General features: G+C 36.0%; 1 protein-coding gene across 4 annotated transcripts in view; it reads right to left on the bottom strand.

Annotated features, from left to right (window-relative positions):
* The window catches only part of RNLS (renalase, FAD dependent amine oxidase), a 300,101-nt gene that overhangs the window by 16,545 nt on the left and 262,967 nt on the right, over window positions 1-20,589 (bottom strand). The gene's annotated exons all lie outside the window — the stretch shown is intronic.

A 20,589-nucleotide genomic window follows, 5' to 3' on the forward strand; every position in this document is an offset into this window, starting at 1 on the left:
TCTCTACTTAATTGCCTCTGAATTCAGGGAAATCTTATTGTCTCCTAGTCATACACTAACTTGCTTGGGCAGTTTCTGAATAATAATCTTGCTTTGGCATTTCCCCATCCATTGTATGTGTGAGGTATTGACCACACTGGCAATAATGAATAGCTATGAAGGCTGAGAGGGTATGGAGCTGATTCATATACTTTCTTACTTCCTTGCTGTTCTCTACTCTGCTGCCAATGTAAACCTCACCCATGCCATGGTACATAAACAGCAGAAATTGAATATTTGGTTAACTTATTCTTTTATTGCCTCTATGCAAAGCAGAGGGTCCCAAAGGCAATCCATGGCAAGATGAGAAAAATAAGAATTATAAGGTTTTTTCATAGAGCTAAATGTATTATGTTTATATCTTTACTATTATTTTTGTTCTTTTTAAAAATTCTCATAGCTCTATTATTGTTTTTAAAATTTAATTGTAGAATTGCTATCATTTGAATCTTGAAATGTCTTCCAAAGGCTCATGTGTTAAAGGCTTGGTCCCTAGGGTGTGGCTACTGGGAGATGGTAGAAACTTAGAGAGGTGGGCCCTAGTGATAGGTTATGCTCCTGAAAGGGGAATGTGGGACTCTGGTCTCTCTCTCTTTGCTTCCTAGATGTGAAGTGGGTGGCTTAACTCTGCCATATGTTTCTGCCACAATGTGCTGCCTCACCACAGGTCAAAGCCAAGGGGGGCACTTGATCATGGACTGGAACCTCCACAACTGTGAGTCAAAATAAATCTTTTCTGTTAATAAGTAAATTATCTCAGGCATTTCATTACACTAACAGAAAGCTGACTATCAGAAGGATAAAAGGATGGCAGTATTATTATATTGGTTCTTAAAACACAAAGAAGGATTTTGCTGGTCCATGAAATAAAAATGCATAAAACCAGTGCTTTGGGGTGAGGCTTGATGTGTCTGAAAACAACAGTCTCTGCCAGTTTGAAGAATGTTTTCCAAAAGAGGGGCTTCGGAGAAGGGAGGAGCTAAGGGAAGCTGTGAAAAAGCATCAGTAATCTCAGGCAGCACTGAGATTCAGGGTTGGCAAGTGGATGAGTCATTGTTTAAAAATAGAATGAAATCTTGTGTAGAATTTTATTTCCCAGAAATTTGCACAACCTCCTTTTATACAAATATTAATCTAGATGGAACAAGGATCTAGAGTAACACATTCTTCATTTGTTTACCTATGACTAAATATTCAGGTAGTAGCTGTGAAAGGTTTGGCAGAAAATAGGGATTGAGAGGAAAGACTTAATTAAATGTGGAATAAATACCTACATTAAAATTGCATGTGTCTTTCTGGGAGAAGGATGGTTCAAATTGATTCTCTGTATGTATCTCCCAATTCTTACTGTATTCTCAAGGCATTGACTATAGCATCAATCACATGCCTGTTTATAAAAACAGAGAGAAATATAAATAAGAGAGACCAGACCTTACTCTGATGTCAAGGAAAATGTCTATTTACATATTTATAGATGGGGAACTAGTCCAAGCATTCTGAGAAAGATGAGACTTCAGAGTGTGTCAACAGTGAACAATACTATCAATCATTAAGTAAATTTCCATGATCCAGGAAAGAAGATTTGGGACATGAAAGTTGAATACAGATTTTTGTTACTTTTAACATACAAAATGTTTTCTGTCAGCCAGATTCAAAATGTAATGTTCTTATCCCTTCCTCCTATTTAAAAAAAAAAAAAATACCTCTGGAGTTTGATGAAAATCCAATAAAATGTTGCTTATTTTTCTGCACTTAACTCATCAGAATGCAATTTGGTAAGAGACGTTTCACATTTAAAATCCTTTGAGTCCTCAGAAATAAAAAAAGCCATGGGGGCTGTGTCTTATTCATCTTTGTACTCCTAGTATATGTTACTTCATTGTACATTGAATAAATGTTTGTTCAAAGAATGCAGGCCAACAGAAAACAAACTCAAACTGTTGAAAGTTTTAAATTCTTAGCCTTCAAAGGGTCTCTAAATGTGGTAGACTTTTTTTCTCAATTAAAATAATTTTCTTCAGTTTCGTAGCCTCTATATTTTTCTTTCTGAGTAGTTATGCTATTAGCTTCTTATTTCATCACACTTGATACCTCACCATTCTAACCATTTTTGTGAGTAATTGCTGTGTGCAGGTCAACAATTATTCTGCTATCCACCATCCTTACTCTGTCACCTATATGCCATCACCCCTAGAGAGTAGAACTTTCCTGCTTCTGGTTCGCTTTCTATAGACATTGGGCAAAGGCACCAGGAATATTTGAATCAGCCTGAATTTCATATAGGAGGTGAAGATCTCATCTCATTAAATGCTTGTGCCAAGAATACTTTGAAGAGTATGTAAATATAGAGGAATGTGTAAATGCTATGGTTTGAGTAAGTGACCCTCAAAAGCCCATGTATTAAGGCTTAGTCACCAGCCTATGATGTTGTTGGGAGGTGGTGGAGCCTTTAAGAGGTGGAGCACAGAGTGAGAAAGTTAGGTCACTGGAGGTGTGCTTTTCAAGGAATTATGAGAACATAGCCCCTCCTCTTCCTCTCTTTCCTTCCAGCTGTCACAAGGTGAGCAGCTTTGCTCTACATGCAATCTCTTCTATGATGTACTTGCCACCAGCCCCAAAACAACACAGCAAAGCAACCATGGGTTGGACCTATGAAACGGTTAGTCAAAATAAAATTTTCTTCCTTATAAGTTGATTTTATCTCAGGTATTTTATTACAGTCCTTTAAAATTTTTTTCCCCCTGGGAGATGGTAAATCCTAGAAAGCTATAGGTGTCAAAGAGTAAAGACATCACTTTTTCTAGGTGACTTGGTCAATTTATGTTTCTATCTTTTTAAAATTCTTCCTTAAAATTTTTCTATGCTCAATTATTATGGTGTGACAGATATCATATACACATGAAATATATTTGCTATAGTTAAGAAGAATGATAATAAAGATTATCTCTTAACCACACACTGCATATTACTGAAGATAACTGAGTTACTGGGATAATGATGATAAAATTGGAATGCTGATCATACCATTTATACTACTTTTAGGCATATTTCTTTGACTGTCATACCTCTTTTGGTCACTGATTTTTGAGCTCTCAGTCTTATATTGTCTTATGCTATACAGTACTTAATATTCATAAAGAGCTTTATCAATACAGAGGTGCTTTCCTGCAGAGATGGTATATTTTTAATTGGTGATTATGTGTTGTGCTCGTCATCTCATCTTTCCTCTGTTGTACTCATCTCTCCAGTGTTCTATTATATTTAATGGTGATTTTATAAACCTGTTTCTTTGTCGTGCTTTAGGGAAAATCTTGCTTGTATTAAGGACTCTGGCTACAGAGCTCTGAGTCCAGTACTAGAGAGCTGCCATAAAATTACTATTGGTTGCAATATCCTAGGTATGAAGAAAGTGATGTGGTTGGGTTGAATTCTCAGTGGAGCTTTTCACTTTATTGGTATTTGTCTATTCTATTTTAATAAACCATTGGGTAGATGCAGGCAGAATGTGCCACAAATCAATTATATGATCCATGTAGCAGCTTTAGTGGGCTCAAACTGCAAAGGATACACTTTGCTGAAATTGTATATTTAATTGATGAGGTCTACATTGAATTTGTTTAGATCTACTCTATCTTTTAAGGTCCGGAAAACATTGAGTAGCCTATTTTGATGAGCATTTGTTCAGAACAAGCACACAATAAAGAATAAGATATGGCTTTCTCTAGTAGTGTTGCAGTAATAACAGACAAAACAATAGTTGCATCACATTTCCCTTTAGCATTTTTAATTTTATAGAAAATTGTTCTGCCCTTCAGCAAGTTTTAGCATGTTCATTCATTAATTCTTCAAAGTTCTTTTTGTTCCCAGTAGTTGCTGCACCCGGTGAAAGGTGTGATGGTTTAAAACCAGTTCCTTTCTGTAAGGTGATCTAACAGATTTGGAATCCTTTGGTTTGCATCTAAAGGATGCAAATGAATGCTCCATTACAATCTCTCAGAGATCCAATTGCTTCAGATTCTAGGATGCAGAGGGCCAAAAATGCTTTCAATGGCCAATCCAGAGATAAAGTGAAAACCATTTTCCTCTTAAATTGAGCCTTATCACTACTTCTTCCCTCAATTAAGTCAAAATAGCTGCCCAGTTCCCCACTGAATGAACTCTGCATCCCTTCTCCCATTCCCCATCCTTTCTCCTCCTAAACCACCTTGCAGTCTGCCCACTAACATTTCTTTGTTTCTCATGCATGCTGAAGGAACCCAAAAGCTTTATGTCTAGGCTGTGAGATCGCCACAAAAAGAATGAAGCCATTCTGATCTTCGGATCTAGAAATAGCTTTCTTTCCACTTTTAGTACTGTGAAAATAAGAGCCAACTCTTCTGCTCCTCAGAGAGATAATAATAGAGGACACAAAGCACAGGTGGTTTTTTAAAGTCAGCTTAATCGAAGTATAATTTATAAGCAGTAAAATCTACTCTTTTCTGTGGACTGTTCTATAAATTTTGTCAATGGATACAGTCATGTAAACACCATTACAAACAATATAGAGAACATTTCCATCACCTCCCTAAACCCCCTTCTGCTTCTCTGCAGTTAATCCCTTCATCAGAATCCTAGTCTCTGACAACTACCAATTCATTTTTATCTTTTGCAGAAAGTCATATAAATAGACTTTGAGTCTGACTTCTTCCATTTAGATAATGCTTCTGAGATTCACTCATGTATTAAGTACTAGTTTGTTCCTTTTTTTATTACTAAGTAGCTTTTTATTTGTGAATGTACAATATTTTTTAACCTATTTATCAGGTGATGAATATTTGAGTTATTTTCAGTTTGGGGCAATTATTAATAAAGCTGCTATGATCATTTGCCAGACAGGTTTTGTGTGGATGTATAACTTCATTTCCCAGAGAGTGAGCTCCCTAGGTCACATGGTAAGTGAATGTTTAACTTTGTAAGAAGCAGCCAAACTGTTTCCAAAGTGGCTATACCATTTTGCATTCCCAAGAGTGATACATGAGAGTTCCAATTGCTTCCCTTCTTTTCTAGTACTTGTCATGGTCAGAATTTTTGATTTGAACCATTCTTGTAGGTGTGTCATGGTATCTCATGGCAGTTTTTTTTTTTTTTTTTTTTTTTTCCCCTGTGAGGTGCTGGGGAATCGAACCCTGACCTTGCACATGCTAGTTAAGCACGCTACAAGACGGGCTATATGGTCAGCACCTCATGGTAGTTTTAAATAACATTTCCCTAATGACCAATGATATTCAGTATCTTTTTGTGTGTTGACTTTATTTCTTCTTTTTTTATGTAGTAAATTACACGTAACATGACATTTTCCATTTAGTCACACCCACTGAGAAATAATTTGCTTTCTCTCTATGGATTTGCCTATAATGGATATTTCATAAAAATGGAATCTTTATGATATGGTCGTTGTGACTGGCTTCTTTCATATAGCTTAGTGTTTTCAAGATGTACCCATGTTGCAGCATGTATAAGTGCTTCGTCCCTTTTTATAGCTGAATCATATTCTACTATATGGGTATGCCACAATTTTATGGTTTGGATGTGAGGTATCCCCCAAAAGCTGTGTGAGTCAATGTAAAAAGGTTAAGAGAAATGATTGGGTTGTGAGAGTCTCCAATCAGTGAATTAATCCCCTGGTAGGGATTAACTGGGTGGTAACTAAAGTGGGAGGGTGTGGCTGGAGGAGGTAGGAATTGGGGATATGGCTTTGTGGTATCTACTTGTGTCTGGCAAGTGGAGAGTTCTCTCGGCTTCCTGATCAACATATGAGTTGGTTCCCTCTGTCACACTCTTTTGCCGTGATGTTCTGTCTCACCTTGGGCCCTGAAGAATGGAGACTGCTGTCTTTTGATGGAGACCTCTGAAACCATGAGCCCCTGAATAAACTTCTTCCTCTAAAATTGTTCTGGTCAGATCCTTTTAGTCACGGCAGCAGAAGAGCTGACTACATCACACAATTTGTTTATCTGTTCATTAGTAGATGGACATTTGGGTTGTTTACACCTTTTGGCTATTTTAATGGTACTGCTAAGAATATTTGAACACTCATTTTCAATTCTTTTGAGTATATACCTAGAAATGGAATTGCTGGGTGATATTGTAATCCTATGATTAACTTATTGAGGAACCATCAGTGAGAGTGGCTGAACCATTTTTCCCACCAGCAAGTACAATCATTTCACTTCTTCGTATTTCACAAACACTCATTATTTTTCATTTAAAAAAATAATAGTCATCCCGATGGGTTGGCTTATTGTAGTATCTCATTGTGGTTTTGATTTGCATTTCACTGATGAAAAGTAACGTTGGGCATGTTTTTATGTGACCATTTTTACTTCTTCTCTGGCAAAATGTCTATTCAAGTCCTTTGTTAATATTTTTAATTGGGCATTTTTTTGTTGAGTTGTAAGAGTTCTTTTTTTTATTAATTTTTTTTTTTACAGACTGTATTTTGATTCATTGTACACAGATGGGGTACAACTTTTCATTTCTGTGGTTGTACACATGTGGATTCACATTATTCATACATATATAATCATACATATACATATACTGTCTGTTGCATTCTACTGTCTTTCCTTCCCCAACCTCCTCTGGCCCCATTTTCCTCTACACCATCAATGTTCCTTCATTCTTCTCTTCCCCTCCCCATTATGTATCTTTATCCACTTATCAGAGAAAACATTTGGCCTCTGGTTTTTTTGGGCTTGGCCTATTTCACTTAGCATGATATTTTCCAACTTCATCTATTTACCAGCAAATGATGTAATTTTATTCTTCTTTATAGCTGAGTAATATTCTATTGTGTATGGAGATTCCTCATTAAACTTGGAATAGACCCACCATTTGACACAGCTGTCCCATTCCTTGGTTTGTATCCAAAGAACTTAAAATCAGCATACTACAATGATGCAGCCACATCAATGTTCATAGCTGCTCAATTCACAATAGCTAGATTGTGGAACCATCCAAGATGCCCCTCAATTTATGAATGTATAAAGAAATTGTGATATATATACACAATGCAAGAGTTCTTTACATATTCTGGATAGTAAATTCTTATCAGATATGTGATTCATCAACATTTTCTTTCATTCTGTGAGTTGTAGTTCTACTTTCTTGATAATCCTTTGATACATGTAAGTTTTGAATTTTGAGGCAGTCCAAATTACCTTTTATTTTATTGCTCATATTTTTGTTTCTAAGATACCATCACTGAATTCAAGGTTGTGAAGATTTACACCTATGTTTTCTTCTAAGGAATATTCTGGTTTTAGCTTGTATATTTAGGTTTTTGTTCCATTCTGGATGAATTTTTATGCAGTGTGAGATAAGAGTCTAGCTTTATTTATTTTTGTATTTTTGTATGTGGATCCAGATGCTCCAGTGCCATATGTTGAAGAAAGTATTCTCTTCCCATTGAATGTATTTGGGATTACTAGCAGAAATCAACAAACTAGGGGTAAGGGTTTCTTTCTGGACTCTCAGTTCTGTTCCACTGATCTATCCTTATGACACTGCCACATTTTCTTGATTACTGTGACTTTGTAGTAGCTTTGAAATTGGAAAACATGAATTTTCCAACTTAGATCTTCTTTTACAAGAATTGTTTTGGCTATTTAGGGAGTCTATGAATTTCTATATAAATTTTAGAGTCAGATTTTTCATTTTTGCATGGACCACTCAGATTTTAATGTAGTAATGTATCTGTAGATCACTCTGGGTAAGTAACATTGCCATCTTAAATATATCAAGTCTTTCAATAGATGACATCTTTTCATTCATTTAGATCTTCTTTAATTTCTTTCAATAATGAAAAAACATTCCAGTGTAGAATTTATATTACTCCCTGGTTAAATTCATATCTCTTCTTTAATGAAGTACATTTTCAAATATTTTGCCCATTTTTAGGCAGTTGGGTTATATTTTTTTATTATTGATTTGTGGGAATTCTTCATATATTCAGTATACCAGTCTTTTATCAGATATGTGCTTTGTAGATTTTCTCCAAAAATGGCTATGTTTTTATTTCCCTAACTGTCTTTCAAAGATATTGTTTTTACTTTTCACCAAGTTCAGTGTATCAATTTATTTTTTATGGTTTGTGCTTTTTGTGTTCTAAGAAATGTAAACTAAACCCAAAATCATAAAGATTTTCTCTTACATTTTCATCTAGAAGTTTTGTAGTTTAAGGTTTTTTTGTGTAGGTCTATGATCCTATGATCCTTTTTATTTTTTTGATACCGGGAATTGAACTCAGGGGTGCTTACGACCGAGCCACATCCCTAGGCCTTTTTATTTTTTATTTTGAGACAGGGTCTCGTTAAATTGCTTAGGGCCTTGAATTTGTAAACCTCTTGCCTCAGCCTCCTGAGCCTCTGGGATTACAAGTGTGTTCCACCACATACAGCTCTATGATGCATTTTTAGCTCATTTTCATATAATAGGTGAAACATGGACCTTTGAATCTGAAGTAATATGTTCCCATTTCTATTTTATTGCATCACTTAAGGCAAAACATTCAATAAGTACCTTAGTTTCCTCATTTAAAGCAAAGATAATATTTACTTCTTGAACTGTCAGAACTGTTGTGAGATAGAATGAAAACAAGTATAAAAGTACTTTCTAAAATCAGAGCATAAAAAAAGTTAACGATGATTATTTTTAGCGGACAGCAGGAAAAGAAAGATGATATAAAAATGTGTTGTAATTGGGGAAAAGCCAACACTCAGAAAAATTACCAGCAGTAAAAGGAGGTATGTAAAAGCTTTTAAAATAGGGTTGGTTTGAATTCCAGTTTTGCTACTTCCTAGCATCTCAAACCCACACAGGTACCTGAGCTTTCCAGTCTTCAACTTTCTCACCTTTGCAATGGGGGAAGGAATATAAACTCCACATAGTAGTTGGAAGAGGAAGTAAGTTACAAACTCCATGAACCTCATAGAAAAAGGGATTAATAAGTGACATTTTTGAGAGGGAGAGAGAGAAAGAAAGAGGAGAGAGAAAACAAAACATATACTGTCTAAAATACTGATGGGTACTAACATGGCCCACAGATGTTCTACAACAGATGATCAAGATAAAGGTGAAAGGATGATTAAGAGCTCTGAAATAGAACCCATAGAATCTCTACTTCGGACACTCTGACTGACAGCAGCCATGCCCCTGTCAGAGGACACTGGCAGCACCATAACTTAGCTGAATATCCAGGCAGCTTAGCACAACTAACCAGAAGCAGTGAATTCAGCTTCTCTCTCCAGCCTCATTGTCCCACATTCCAGTTGTATCCTATTTCTGCCAAACTGAGTTATTAGCCATTCCTCAAATGCACTTTTGCCTTTGGGAAAGTGTATGTGTTGTTGCAACATTGCTCCAACATCACTACCTTTGCCTGTCTGGCTTCCTCATATTGCAATTTTTAGCTTTTTCAAGTACACCTTTTAGGAAGCTACCACTGCCACCTCAAGTCTGCTGTGCTCACATAGTAGGTACATTATGCATACCTTTCATATAGCAAACTTATTTCATCATGATTATCTGCTTATTGGTTACCCTTGCTGTTTGACTCTGTGGAAAACTCCTTGAAAGAAGGAAAATGTTTTTGAGTTTTTAGAACCCAGTACAATGTTTGGCACATAGTAGCAGCTCAACTATGTATAGAATGAAAATATGAGTATATATTATTAATTTTAACATCAGTATGGTTCTTGCCAACTAAACTTCTTTCATTAGCTTTATAGCACAATATTAGTGTCTACTATAAATGGATCAAGCAGACTTATCCTTCATGAAACAGTGTGGGAATAGGGCTGATTTCTCTTAGGACATCCATACCCATTTAAGAACATCTACCATCTAGTTTTAAGTATTCGTACTGGGTACAGATATCTATATTTATGTCAATATCTATATATTTCTCTAAAAACACACATATGCACATTCATGTACATATATGGTATTAATACTTAATTCTGGGTGCAGGTGGGTATTTATATGTGTATGTATATTTGTATGCGTATGTATGTATATACATGGGTGTATATATGTACTCACATATATATACATGCATACAGATGTACACATATACACACATATGGTATTTATACTGGACAAATGACAAGTTCCTTTTAGAAGTTTTCTATATAGTATTGCTGTTCAAAATATTGTTCAAAATAATTAGTTATTTTATTTTATTTATTTATTTTTTTGCGGTGCGGTGCTGGGGATTGAACCCAGGGCCTTATGCTTGCAAGGCAGGCACTCTACCAACTGAGCTATATCCCCAGCCCCCTATAATTAGTTATTAAAAGAAGTGTGATATTGGCTACATGGCAGGGTAAGTCCCAAGAGTGCTTGAGAAAAAATGATTTCATTCAACTCAAAAACATTTAATAGTTCACATAATATGGAATTTTGTGAAAAGGGGAAATATCTGCCCATATAAACTTAAATTAAGCTGTGACTGTATATCCTGACTTAGTGATCAGAACTTCTCAGCTGATGATCTTACATATGAGATATAAAACCTCATAGTAACTAAGGCAAGTAGCTGGTTTATGTGCTGGTGACACAGAAAGGGGAGATTACTCAATGGAATCTTTAAAACTGACACCTGCTAGGTTTCCTGTTGCTGATAAATTGGGTCATGCCACATCCACCCATCCCAAAGGGCCTGTGTTGGCTGTTCAAAGGTCACTATAAACTTATGGCATAGGCAAGAGTGCTCTTGTGGCCATAACTTCATGCCAGGAAACGCTGACTCATGACACAAGTGTGTTAAATTGTCAAATGCTGGAAAATGTGTAAGTTGGTTTGTAAATGAATGGCAAGAAGCTAGAAAATCTTTAAAGCTTATAAAGAAAAAGAGAAGAAAAAGAAAAAGAAAAAAAGAAAACCCAACTGGAAAGAGGCATCTGTCCTTAGGCATCCACCGCGTTTACCTCACTTTGATCTGACATTATTCAACAGACCCTTAGGGGTACAACCAAGAGTCAGCCCCTAGTACTAAATCAGTTTTTCTGAAACATCCCTTTCCGGAACTATTTATATATGTGAAACTGAGAGAAGAGAGAAAATCTCAAAAGAGAAAAGAATAAGAAAAAAGAAACAGCAAACAGGGCACAAAGAGAAGTATTCAAGGAAAGAGCAAGACCTACACAGAGCTAAGCTCTCAACAAAGAAACGACTAACCAAGTACTTTCATATCACCTCCATACCTCCTCTTCTGTTATTGTCACTATTTATAGTATTAGTTATATATAAAGCAGGTTGTGTCTATTTGTCAATATTTTCTGCTGTGTTATTCAATTTTACCCTAATCAGACCTCTAAGAGGTCGGTTCAATTGTTGCTTTTTACAGATGCGGAGTCTGAGTCTTAGCGTTGTAGTCTCTTTACCCAAAGGCACACATGGAGCCTAGGTGTGAACATAAGTCTGTTCAACTCCCAAGTCCAAGATCACAATCACACCCCATTATTAAGAATCCAAAAATCATGAAGCATAAATATGGGAGATATGTCAAAGTACTAGTTGCAGAATGACCAAGAAAGCATGACCACATATTTATACACATGATATAGTGCACTGGCCCATGTCTTTTATGGTGCCAGACTTAAAACTACTTTTACAATCAGTTTGCTGACCACAATAAAGCAGATAAATATGTTAGCTATATTTTTTAATTACATCTAAAAATTGTTTTAAAAATTATCAAGATTGACCATCGATTTTATAAAATAGTTTTAAGTCCAAATTACTTCAGTTGTTTCTGCAACATCAAATTTCAAGTACATGATCTAACTGATGATATGTTGAAGAGTACATGTCTGGTTTGGAATTTGCCATGGTTTGGATCTTATATGTCCCCCAAAGGCCCATGTGTTAATAGCTTGGTCTAGTGCATGGTACAAATAGGAGGTGAACCCTTTGAGACATGGGGTCTAGTAGGAATTCCTTGGGTCATTGGGGACATGCTGGAATTGGAGGAAATAATGGGACCCTGACCCATTCCTCTATTTCTTTGCTCCCTGGATCATGATATATGCTCTTGTGCTCTACCACATGCACCTGCCATGAAGTACTGTCTAATCATAGGTAGAAAACAATGGGGCCAATCAATCATGAATGGGCACCTCTAAAGCTGTGAGCCAAACTAACCTTTTTCTCTTTATACATTGGTTATCTTTTTTTTAAATTCATTTTTATTAAACAAATGGGATACATCTTGTTTCTCTGTACATGAAGTAGAGGCATACCATTCGTGTAATCATACATTTGCCTAGGGTAATAGTTTTAGATTCATTCTGTTATTTTTTTTCTTCTCCCCCACTACTCCTACCCCTCTTATCCCTCTATAGAGTCCCTCCTTCCTCCATTCTTGCCCCCTTCCCACCCCCTATATGTGTCATCATCCGTTTGTCAGTGAGATCATTCATCCTTTGGTTTTTGGAGATTGGTTTATCTCACTTAGCATGATATTCTCCAACATTTGCCTCCAAATGCCATAATTTTATTATTCTTTATGGCTGAGTAATAGTCTATTGTGCATATATATATATATATATATATATATATATATATATATATAACAGTTTCTTTATCCATTCATCAATTGAGGGGCATCTAGGTTGGTTCCACAATCTGGCTATGGTTAATTGAGCAGCTATGAACATTGTTGTGGCTGTATCTCTGTACTATGCTGATTTTAAGTCCTTTGGGTATAGACCAAGGAGTGGGATAGCTGGGTCAAATGGTGGTTCCATTCCAAGTTTTCTAAGGAATCTCCATACTGCTTTCCAGAGTGGCTGCACTAATTTACAGCCCCACCAGCAAGGTATGAGTGTACCTTTTTCCCCACATCCTCTCCAACACCTATTGTTGCTTGTATTCTTGATAATCATCATTCTAATTGGGGTGAGAGGGAATCTTAGGGTAGTTTTGATTTGCATTTCTCTTATTACTAAAGATGTTGAATGTTTTTCATATATCTGTTGATTGCTTGTACATCTTCTTCTGTGAAGTCTGTTCATATTCTTAGCCCATTTGTTGATTGGGTTATTTGTATTCTTTGTGTAGAGTTTTTTGAGTTCTTTATAGATTCTGGAAATTAGTGTTCTATCTGAAGTATGAGTGGCAAAGATTTTCTCCCTCTCTGTAGGTTCTCTCTTCACATTACTGATAGTTTCCTTTGCTGAGAGAAACCTATTTAGTTTGAATCTGTCCCAGTTATTGATTCTTGCTTTTATTTCTTGTGCTATAGGAGTCCTGTTAAGGAAGTTTGATCCTAAGCCAACAAGTTGAAGATTTGGACCTACTTTTTCTTCTATAAGATGCAGGGTCTCTGGTCTGATTCCAAGGTCATTGATCCATTGTGAATTGATTTTTGTGCAGGGTGAGAGACAGGGGTTTAATTTCATTCTGTTGCATATGGATTTCCAGTTTCCCCAGCACCATTTGTTGAAGAGGCTATCTTTTCTCCATTGCATATTTTTGGCACCTTTGTCTAGTATGAGAAAATTGTATTTATTTGGTTTTGTGTCTGTGTCCTCTATTCTGTACCATTGATCTACCTGTCTATTTTGGTGCCAATACCATGCCATTTTTGATATTATTGCTTTGTAATAGAGTTGAAGTTCTGGTATTGCAATACCCCCTGCTTCACTCTTCCTGCTAAGGACTGCTTTAACTCTTCTGGGTTTCTTATTCTTCCAGATGAATTTCATGATTGCTTGCTCTATTTCTGTAAAGTACATTTTTGGGATTTTAATTGGAATTGCATTGAATCTGTATAGCACTTTTGGTAGTATGGCTATTTTGACAATATTAGTTCTGCCTATCCAAGAACATGGGAGATCTTTCCAACTTTGGCCTGGTGATTGGGCAGGTTGGCTATCTGCTGCCCAGCCCTGCATGGCAGGGGCATTGGGTGTCCGCCTGCTACCTCCGCGGTGCAAGCGGCCTGACTCACCCGCCAGCTTGCTCCACGACTGCGACCAACCAGTCACATTGGTTATCTTATAAGATAACATTGGTTATGTTATTTTTCATAGTAACAGAAAACTGACTAACACAGACTTAGAAGCAGATAACAATCCTTTGGATTTACAAATTTTGCATATTTTGAGATCAGTCACTGCCTTACAATTCCAATTACCTAAATTAACTAAAGGAGGATGACAGAAAATGCATAAAAGAAAAAAAAATGAAATATTAAGGACTGCTTAACCTTTCAATGCTAAAATTAGATAAAATTACCCACCAGAAATAAATTTTATGAGCGAATAATACATGTAAGGGTGGTCTCAGGTTGTTCTGGGTGGTCAATTCCTTCCTGCACCAAACACAAATTCATAAGGAAAATTCTGGCCTTAAGCTGATGTATATTTGCTTTTTTTCTCTCACATTCCTTCTAACTCCTGGGAAGTAATATGGCAACTGAGGTAATCAGTTAGGTAAGACCTGAAGAAGCAAAAACAGAAGGACTTTCTATTGAAAATTGTGAAGATATCCGTGTGTAAGAGGGGAAAAAAAGGAGAGTCAAGAGTGCAGAATATGAATGTTGGTGTGAAGAAAGAGAGAAAGAAAGAAAAAGGGGGGGAAAGGAATGAGCCTACATGGTGGATCATCAGTAAAGTTTTAATGGGGAATTAAGAGTTCAGGGTGCAAAGAGAAAATCCGAGAGAGCTTTCAGAGTGTATATAAGGAATGAAAAACAAGATTTTCAAAAGCACTGCTGAGGATGAAAATTTCGTATATGCTTTAAAATTTTATCAGCGATAACAGTAAAGACTGGGATTATGCTAAATTCCTTTTAACTGTTGGATTGTGTTTCTTTGACTGTAATAGTATTCCCAGACAGGGCTACAAGGGACTCTTGATTTATTCAGGTTATAGTAGTATGACTTTCACAGCGGTACTCCTAATGCTGGATTAATGGAAGAACTTCAGGTTGTTGATAAAGCCTCATAATCATATGCAATTTCTGTGTTTATGTGTACATGTATTTTTGTAATGGAGAAAATCTTTATGACTTTTATTGAGACTTTTAAGAGTTAATGGTCCCTCTATTTAAAATATTAAAGGGGAAAGAGAAGGCATGGTCTTAAAGCAAAAGACTAAGTGAAAAAATATAATTATAGAAGACAATTGATTTCTAATTCTATAGCACAAATTTAATAAGCTAGTCCAAATCCTTTTATTTTACTGAAGATATCAATGTGTTCATTTGCCATCCTCCTCCTGACCTAAATTTCCTCTTCTGCTCTCTTTGGTATTTGAAAATACATTTGGCAACTTAAAAAATAAAGCAACTCATGAATGTGCTAAATAATGTGGATAAAAGGGCCACTAACATTTTCTGCATATGAAGAAAGATGGAGAAAATTAGAGTTAAACCTGAACACAAATCAGGGATTAAGTACAGTTTGAGAAAGGCACCATGATAGATACTGAAACAAAGAAATACATAACAAATAATTACAATCAGAGTATTAAGTTTATCAAACTAAGTGTCCTTTGTCGACTTACATGGAAAGGCATTTCCAGTGGTTATTTTTCTACTGAAAGTGTTAATATATCCTGTTTGTTATAGAAATCTTATTGTAATGCATCATGGACTAAGCATCAAATTATATTAACTGGAGAAACATTTAACTTATGGAGGTAAATAGCTACAAAAGGAAGAATGAGAACCATAAACAATCTGCTATTGCTTTGATAAGTTTGCTTGAACCACCTACTTAAGTATTTTATTCAAATCCCAAACTGGAGGCACAGAAAGCAGCTCCCAAGTTGTTCAGACACGTTCTTTCTTCATCTGCCACTTACTTCAGTTAAAAGCAGCATCCAAAAGAACACACCATTATTTTCCTCAAGACAAAACTCAATTTAGAGTCTTAGGAAAAGATCTTTGGCAAATAATAATCTCTATGGTTTCAAGAGCGGAGAACTAGGCACATTGTAGGCATTCATTAAATGTTCGCTGAATAAATGAATGAATATTTTTTACTCTTGTGCTGCCATTGTGGATATGTGATAGAGTCAGCACAGGGCATGGGAGAACATTACCAAGGAAAGAAGCAATGGCTTTCTCCTAACAAAATACTCTCATATTTCTCTCAGATAGCAGCTATTCCCTTATAGTGGTTGGAGCTTTGGAGGATTGAAGCCCCCCAAAGATTTTATGAAGGACATGGGAAACACTGCCTCCTAAAGGGAGATAAAAGGGATTCAGAGAAAAGGAGGGTATGATAGACAGAAATAATGTCCCCACCAAAGATGCCCAAATCTTAATCTGTACATATACATACATTTAACAGAATGTTAAATGGAAAGAAGGAATTAAGGCTGCAGATGGAATTAAAATTACTACTCATCTGAACCTGAGGTGGGGAGGTTATAGTGGATTATCCAAGATGGGACTAATGTCCTCACAAAGGTCATTAAAGGAAAAGTAAGAAAGGAGAAAAAATTGCAGTGTGCCATGTAAGAAGAACTCAACCTGCTGTTGCTGGCTTCAAAGATGGAAGAAGGGCTCAAGCCAAAGAACATGTATAGCATCTACAAGATGGAAAAGGCAAGGAATCGGATTATTTTCTAGAGTCTCTGGAATGGACTGCAGCCATGATAGAAACTTGCCTTTCCCCAGTGACACCCAGTTTGGCCTTTTGACCTCCAAAACTGAAAATTTGTATTGTTTTCAGCTAGAAAATTTCTAGTAATTTGTTATAACAAATTGGAATGTTATATGGAATATAACAATATGGAATGTGCAACAATATGGAATGGTGGGAAGGAAAGGACTGAGAGGCAAGTGGAATGGCCTTATCATTATTACCCATGAGTGCTCAAGGAAGCTGCTTTATCTCTGTGAGATACTCATGGTTGTAGTGGGTTAAATTATTAAATTCATGACTACTTTTAAAAATAATTATAATTTATTTGCAATTTACCAATAAACATTTAAAATTTGAATTTATTTACTTATTTTTATAATGACATTTCTTTAAAACAATAGTACTGTGGTTTGAATAAGGTCTGTGTGTGACCCCCCAAGGGTTCATGGGAGGTTGGTCCTGAGTTGGCAATGCGAGAAGTGATGGGATCTTTAAGAACTGGAGCTTGGTGGCAGTTGTTTGTTTGTTGGGGGTGCTGTCCTCAGAAGTAATTAAGGTAGTTCTTGTGGGACCCTGAGTTAGTTCTTGTGAGAATAAGTCGTTATGAAAGAGTCCCTCCTTACTCCAGCTTCCTGTCTCCCCACGTGATCTCTCCTTTTTGCATGTGTTCTTGCCACTGTGATTCCATCCACCATGAGATGACACAGCTAATGGGGCCCTCACCAGGGCCAGTGCCATGATCTTTGGACTTTCAGCTTCCAACACTGGGAGTTAATAAATCTCTTTTCTTTTCAAACTACCTGGCTTCAGGTATTTAATTATAGTGATGGAAAAATGTACTAATATTAGTATTTAGGTTTATAGCAAAATCAAGAGGAAGATACAGAGATTTCTCATATATTTCCTTCAAGCATTCATAGGCACCTTTATTGTCTCCCACTAAGTGGTACTTTTGATTCAGTTGATGAAACTTCATGTACACAACATTATTACCCCTAGTCTATAGTTTTCATTAGGGTTCAGCTTTGTTGTTATACATGCTCAAATGTATAATGATCTACATTCACCATTATAGTATCAGAGGACTACCATAAAAATCTTTGTTGTGCCTAGTCATTCCTTGCTCCTCTTTTCTAACCCTTGGCAACCACTGACCGTCTTATTGTTTCTATAGTTTTGTCTCTGTCAAAAATGGTTGGTATCATATAATACATAGTTTTTCAGTGAAATAACACTCAATAGTATGCATTTAAACTTCCTCCATATCTTTTTATGGCTTGATAGCTATAGTGCTAAATATTATTCCATTGTATCACAGTTCACCCATTCATTCAGCTACTGAAGGACATTTTGATGTTTCCAAGTTTTGGTAATTAAAAACAAAGCTACTATAAATATCCATGTGCAGATTTTGTATGTACTTAAGTCTCCAACTCCCCTGAATAAATACTAGGGAGAGTGATTGCTAGATCATATAGTAAGAGTATATCTAGCTTTCTAAGAAATCACTAAACCATCTTTTACAGTCTATACTATCTTGCATTACCGCCAGCAATGGATGAGAGCTATTGTTGCTCCACATCCTCACCAGTATTTCATGTCAGTTTTCTGGATTTTCACCATTCTAGGTGTATAGTGGTTCACTGCCACTTAGAAGACTACTTTTGACATTAAATGCAATCACATCTTTGAATTGCCCTGCTCTGGGCTTGGCACACTAAAAGTACTCATCATTGCTATTCCCCTTCCTTTCTTTTCTTTTCCCCACCCTTCACAGTACTTGGTGCCAGGATGCAGTGTAAACATCACAAAAGAAGAGAAAAAGGGAAAAATAAATAAAATTGATGGTAAGTGTCCAGCCTGAAGTGTCTGGGATGGGGATTTGTGAATCCACACCACCCACCACTGCTTGTGTCAAGAGGCACCAGCTCTGTGTCTTATGGAAGCTTTTATAATGTGAGGGTGTGTAGAGCTCTGTCACTTGTATTTCAGAGAAAGAGTAAAACGTGAAGGAGGTACAGTGTGGAGAACAGAAGAAACAAAACAGAGAGAAAAAAAGGAAAGGAACATAGGGGAGGCCTACACAGGAAAAAAAAGGGGTGGGCTTTCCCCTTTGAGGGCTTTTCCTCCTTTCCAAAAGAAGGAAAAATTAAAAATGATCAGATGTGCCTCTTTCTTTTCTATTCTGCATCATACTATATTAGAACATATTAATACACAAACATACATAAATTCATTGCAAGTTCTGAGAGGGGTTGGGACACATAAATTTCTGTCACATTCTTAAGGTTAAGCCAAACCTTTTAAAAAGCATTGGAGAAATGCTGTCTTGAGAAGAGTAGCTCAAAATTAACTAGTTAAATGATATTAAATCTCTTGACCTTTTATTATTCCTTTTTCTAAGGTGATGTAATATAAATTGTGTACAGGTAAGATCTCTGCCACAAAGAACAATGTCATGTTCTGTAGAATGATGCTTAAGATACTAGAGAAGTATATGTATAGTGGACAATGCAAACTTCTAAGTCTGAATGACAACTTGTTTCCTTTTAGGTTTCACAGTCTGAAGATTTACAAATGTCTTAGAATAATTTCAACATCCAAATTGTAATAAAAATCATGGCTAGGGTTTGGATGTACATTGTGTTCAAAGAATTTTTTATTAAATTTTGTGATATTGCACAACTCTGAATAGGACATTTTACAGTTAGGACAAATCTATTTTTATTAATACATCAAATTTTTAGAAATAAGTAGATTTTAAAATCATTTTTCAGTTTATTAATAAATTATTTATGAGAAAGGCACAAAAAGAAACCTCATAAACTATTGTTCTTTTAAAGGAACATTTATAAATTGCAAAGTAACTTGGTGTGTAATATATCCAGCTTTAAATTATAACAAGATTATTTCCCCGACTTCGTTTTTCAAGTCAAGCTAAAATTGAGTTAAACATCATTTAAAGACATTAGCTATTGAGATTTTTCAATGCTTTTAAAAGGAAAAAGCAAAGTCTTCTAAGTGACCATGACATGTTTAAGTAAATATTTTCCCCAAAGGTTCACTGTATAATTTAACTTGAGAAGATATGGGTAAACACGTAGACCTGCTGCAATATTTTAGGAAGTAATTTACCATTTCCTCTGATTTTGGAAAGCCCTTTAAATATACAGAATCTACTGTAATTTCCCACAACACTGCTTTTTCTAAAGGATTCCCAGCTTGGATAACCAGTAGTGCTGGTAAGTCTGTCAACTGAGGGCCTCAGAAATCTCAGGGAAAAAAATGGACAACTCACTGCATCTTTTCTCCATCTACCCTTTGCTCTACTGACCCCCAAGTGACTTCACAACTGAGTTTACAGATCAAAAGACTTTTTCTATAAATACTCACAAACTTCTTCTATGCAGAGATTTTCCAAAATGTCAACATTTACTTAGTATAAAGAGCTTTAAGTTTGACCTGTTGGGAAGATCAGCAGGTTTATCTAACCCTGAAAAACAGCTTAAGTAGCTGTTCTATGCAGGTACTCATCTTTCTCCCCTAAAGAGCTCTGCTGGCAGCAGTCAAAACTGAAGTGGGAACTTAATAAAAATGAAAATTGTGGTAGCAAAATACACTTACAAGGTTATTTTGACATATTGCAAAAATTTGGGAGGTTATAGTGGTTTCTATATAACCACAGTCCTGATTTAGAAAAACCCCAGAGAAACAGCTGCATTTTGACATATAACCTGCTTTACTTGCAATAGGAATTTCAAGGTATACATCTTCTGATGCCAGAATTTGGACATAACATTGATAAAAGCCGCATGCAGTGCCTCTTGTTGAGAAATATCAGGATGATGAAAACCTATAGAATTTACACTTCTCTGTTAGGCAAACACACATTTGTGCCAAAGATTCTGTT

The sequence above is a fragment of the Sciurus vulgaris genome (assembly GCF_902686455.1).
Source record: "Sciurus vulgaris genome assembly, chromosome: 4".
In the NCBI taxonomy this organism is placed as follows: Eukaryota; Metazoa; Chordata; class Mammalia; order Rodentia; family Sciuridae; genus Sciurus; species Sciurus vulgaris.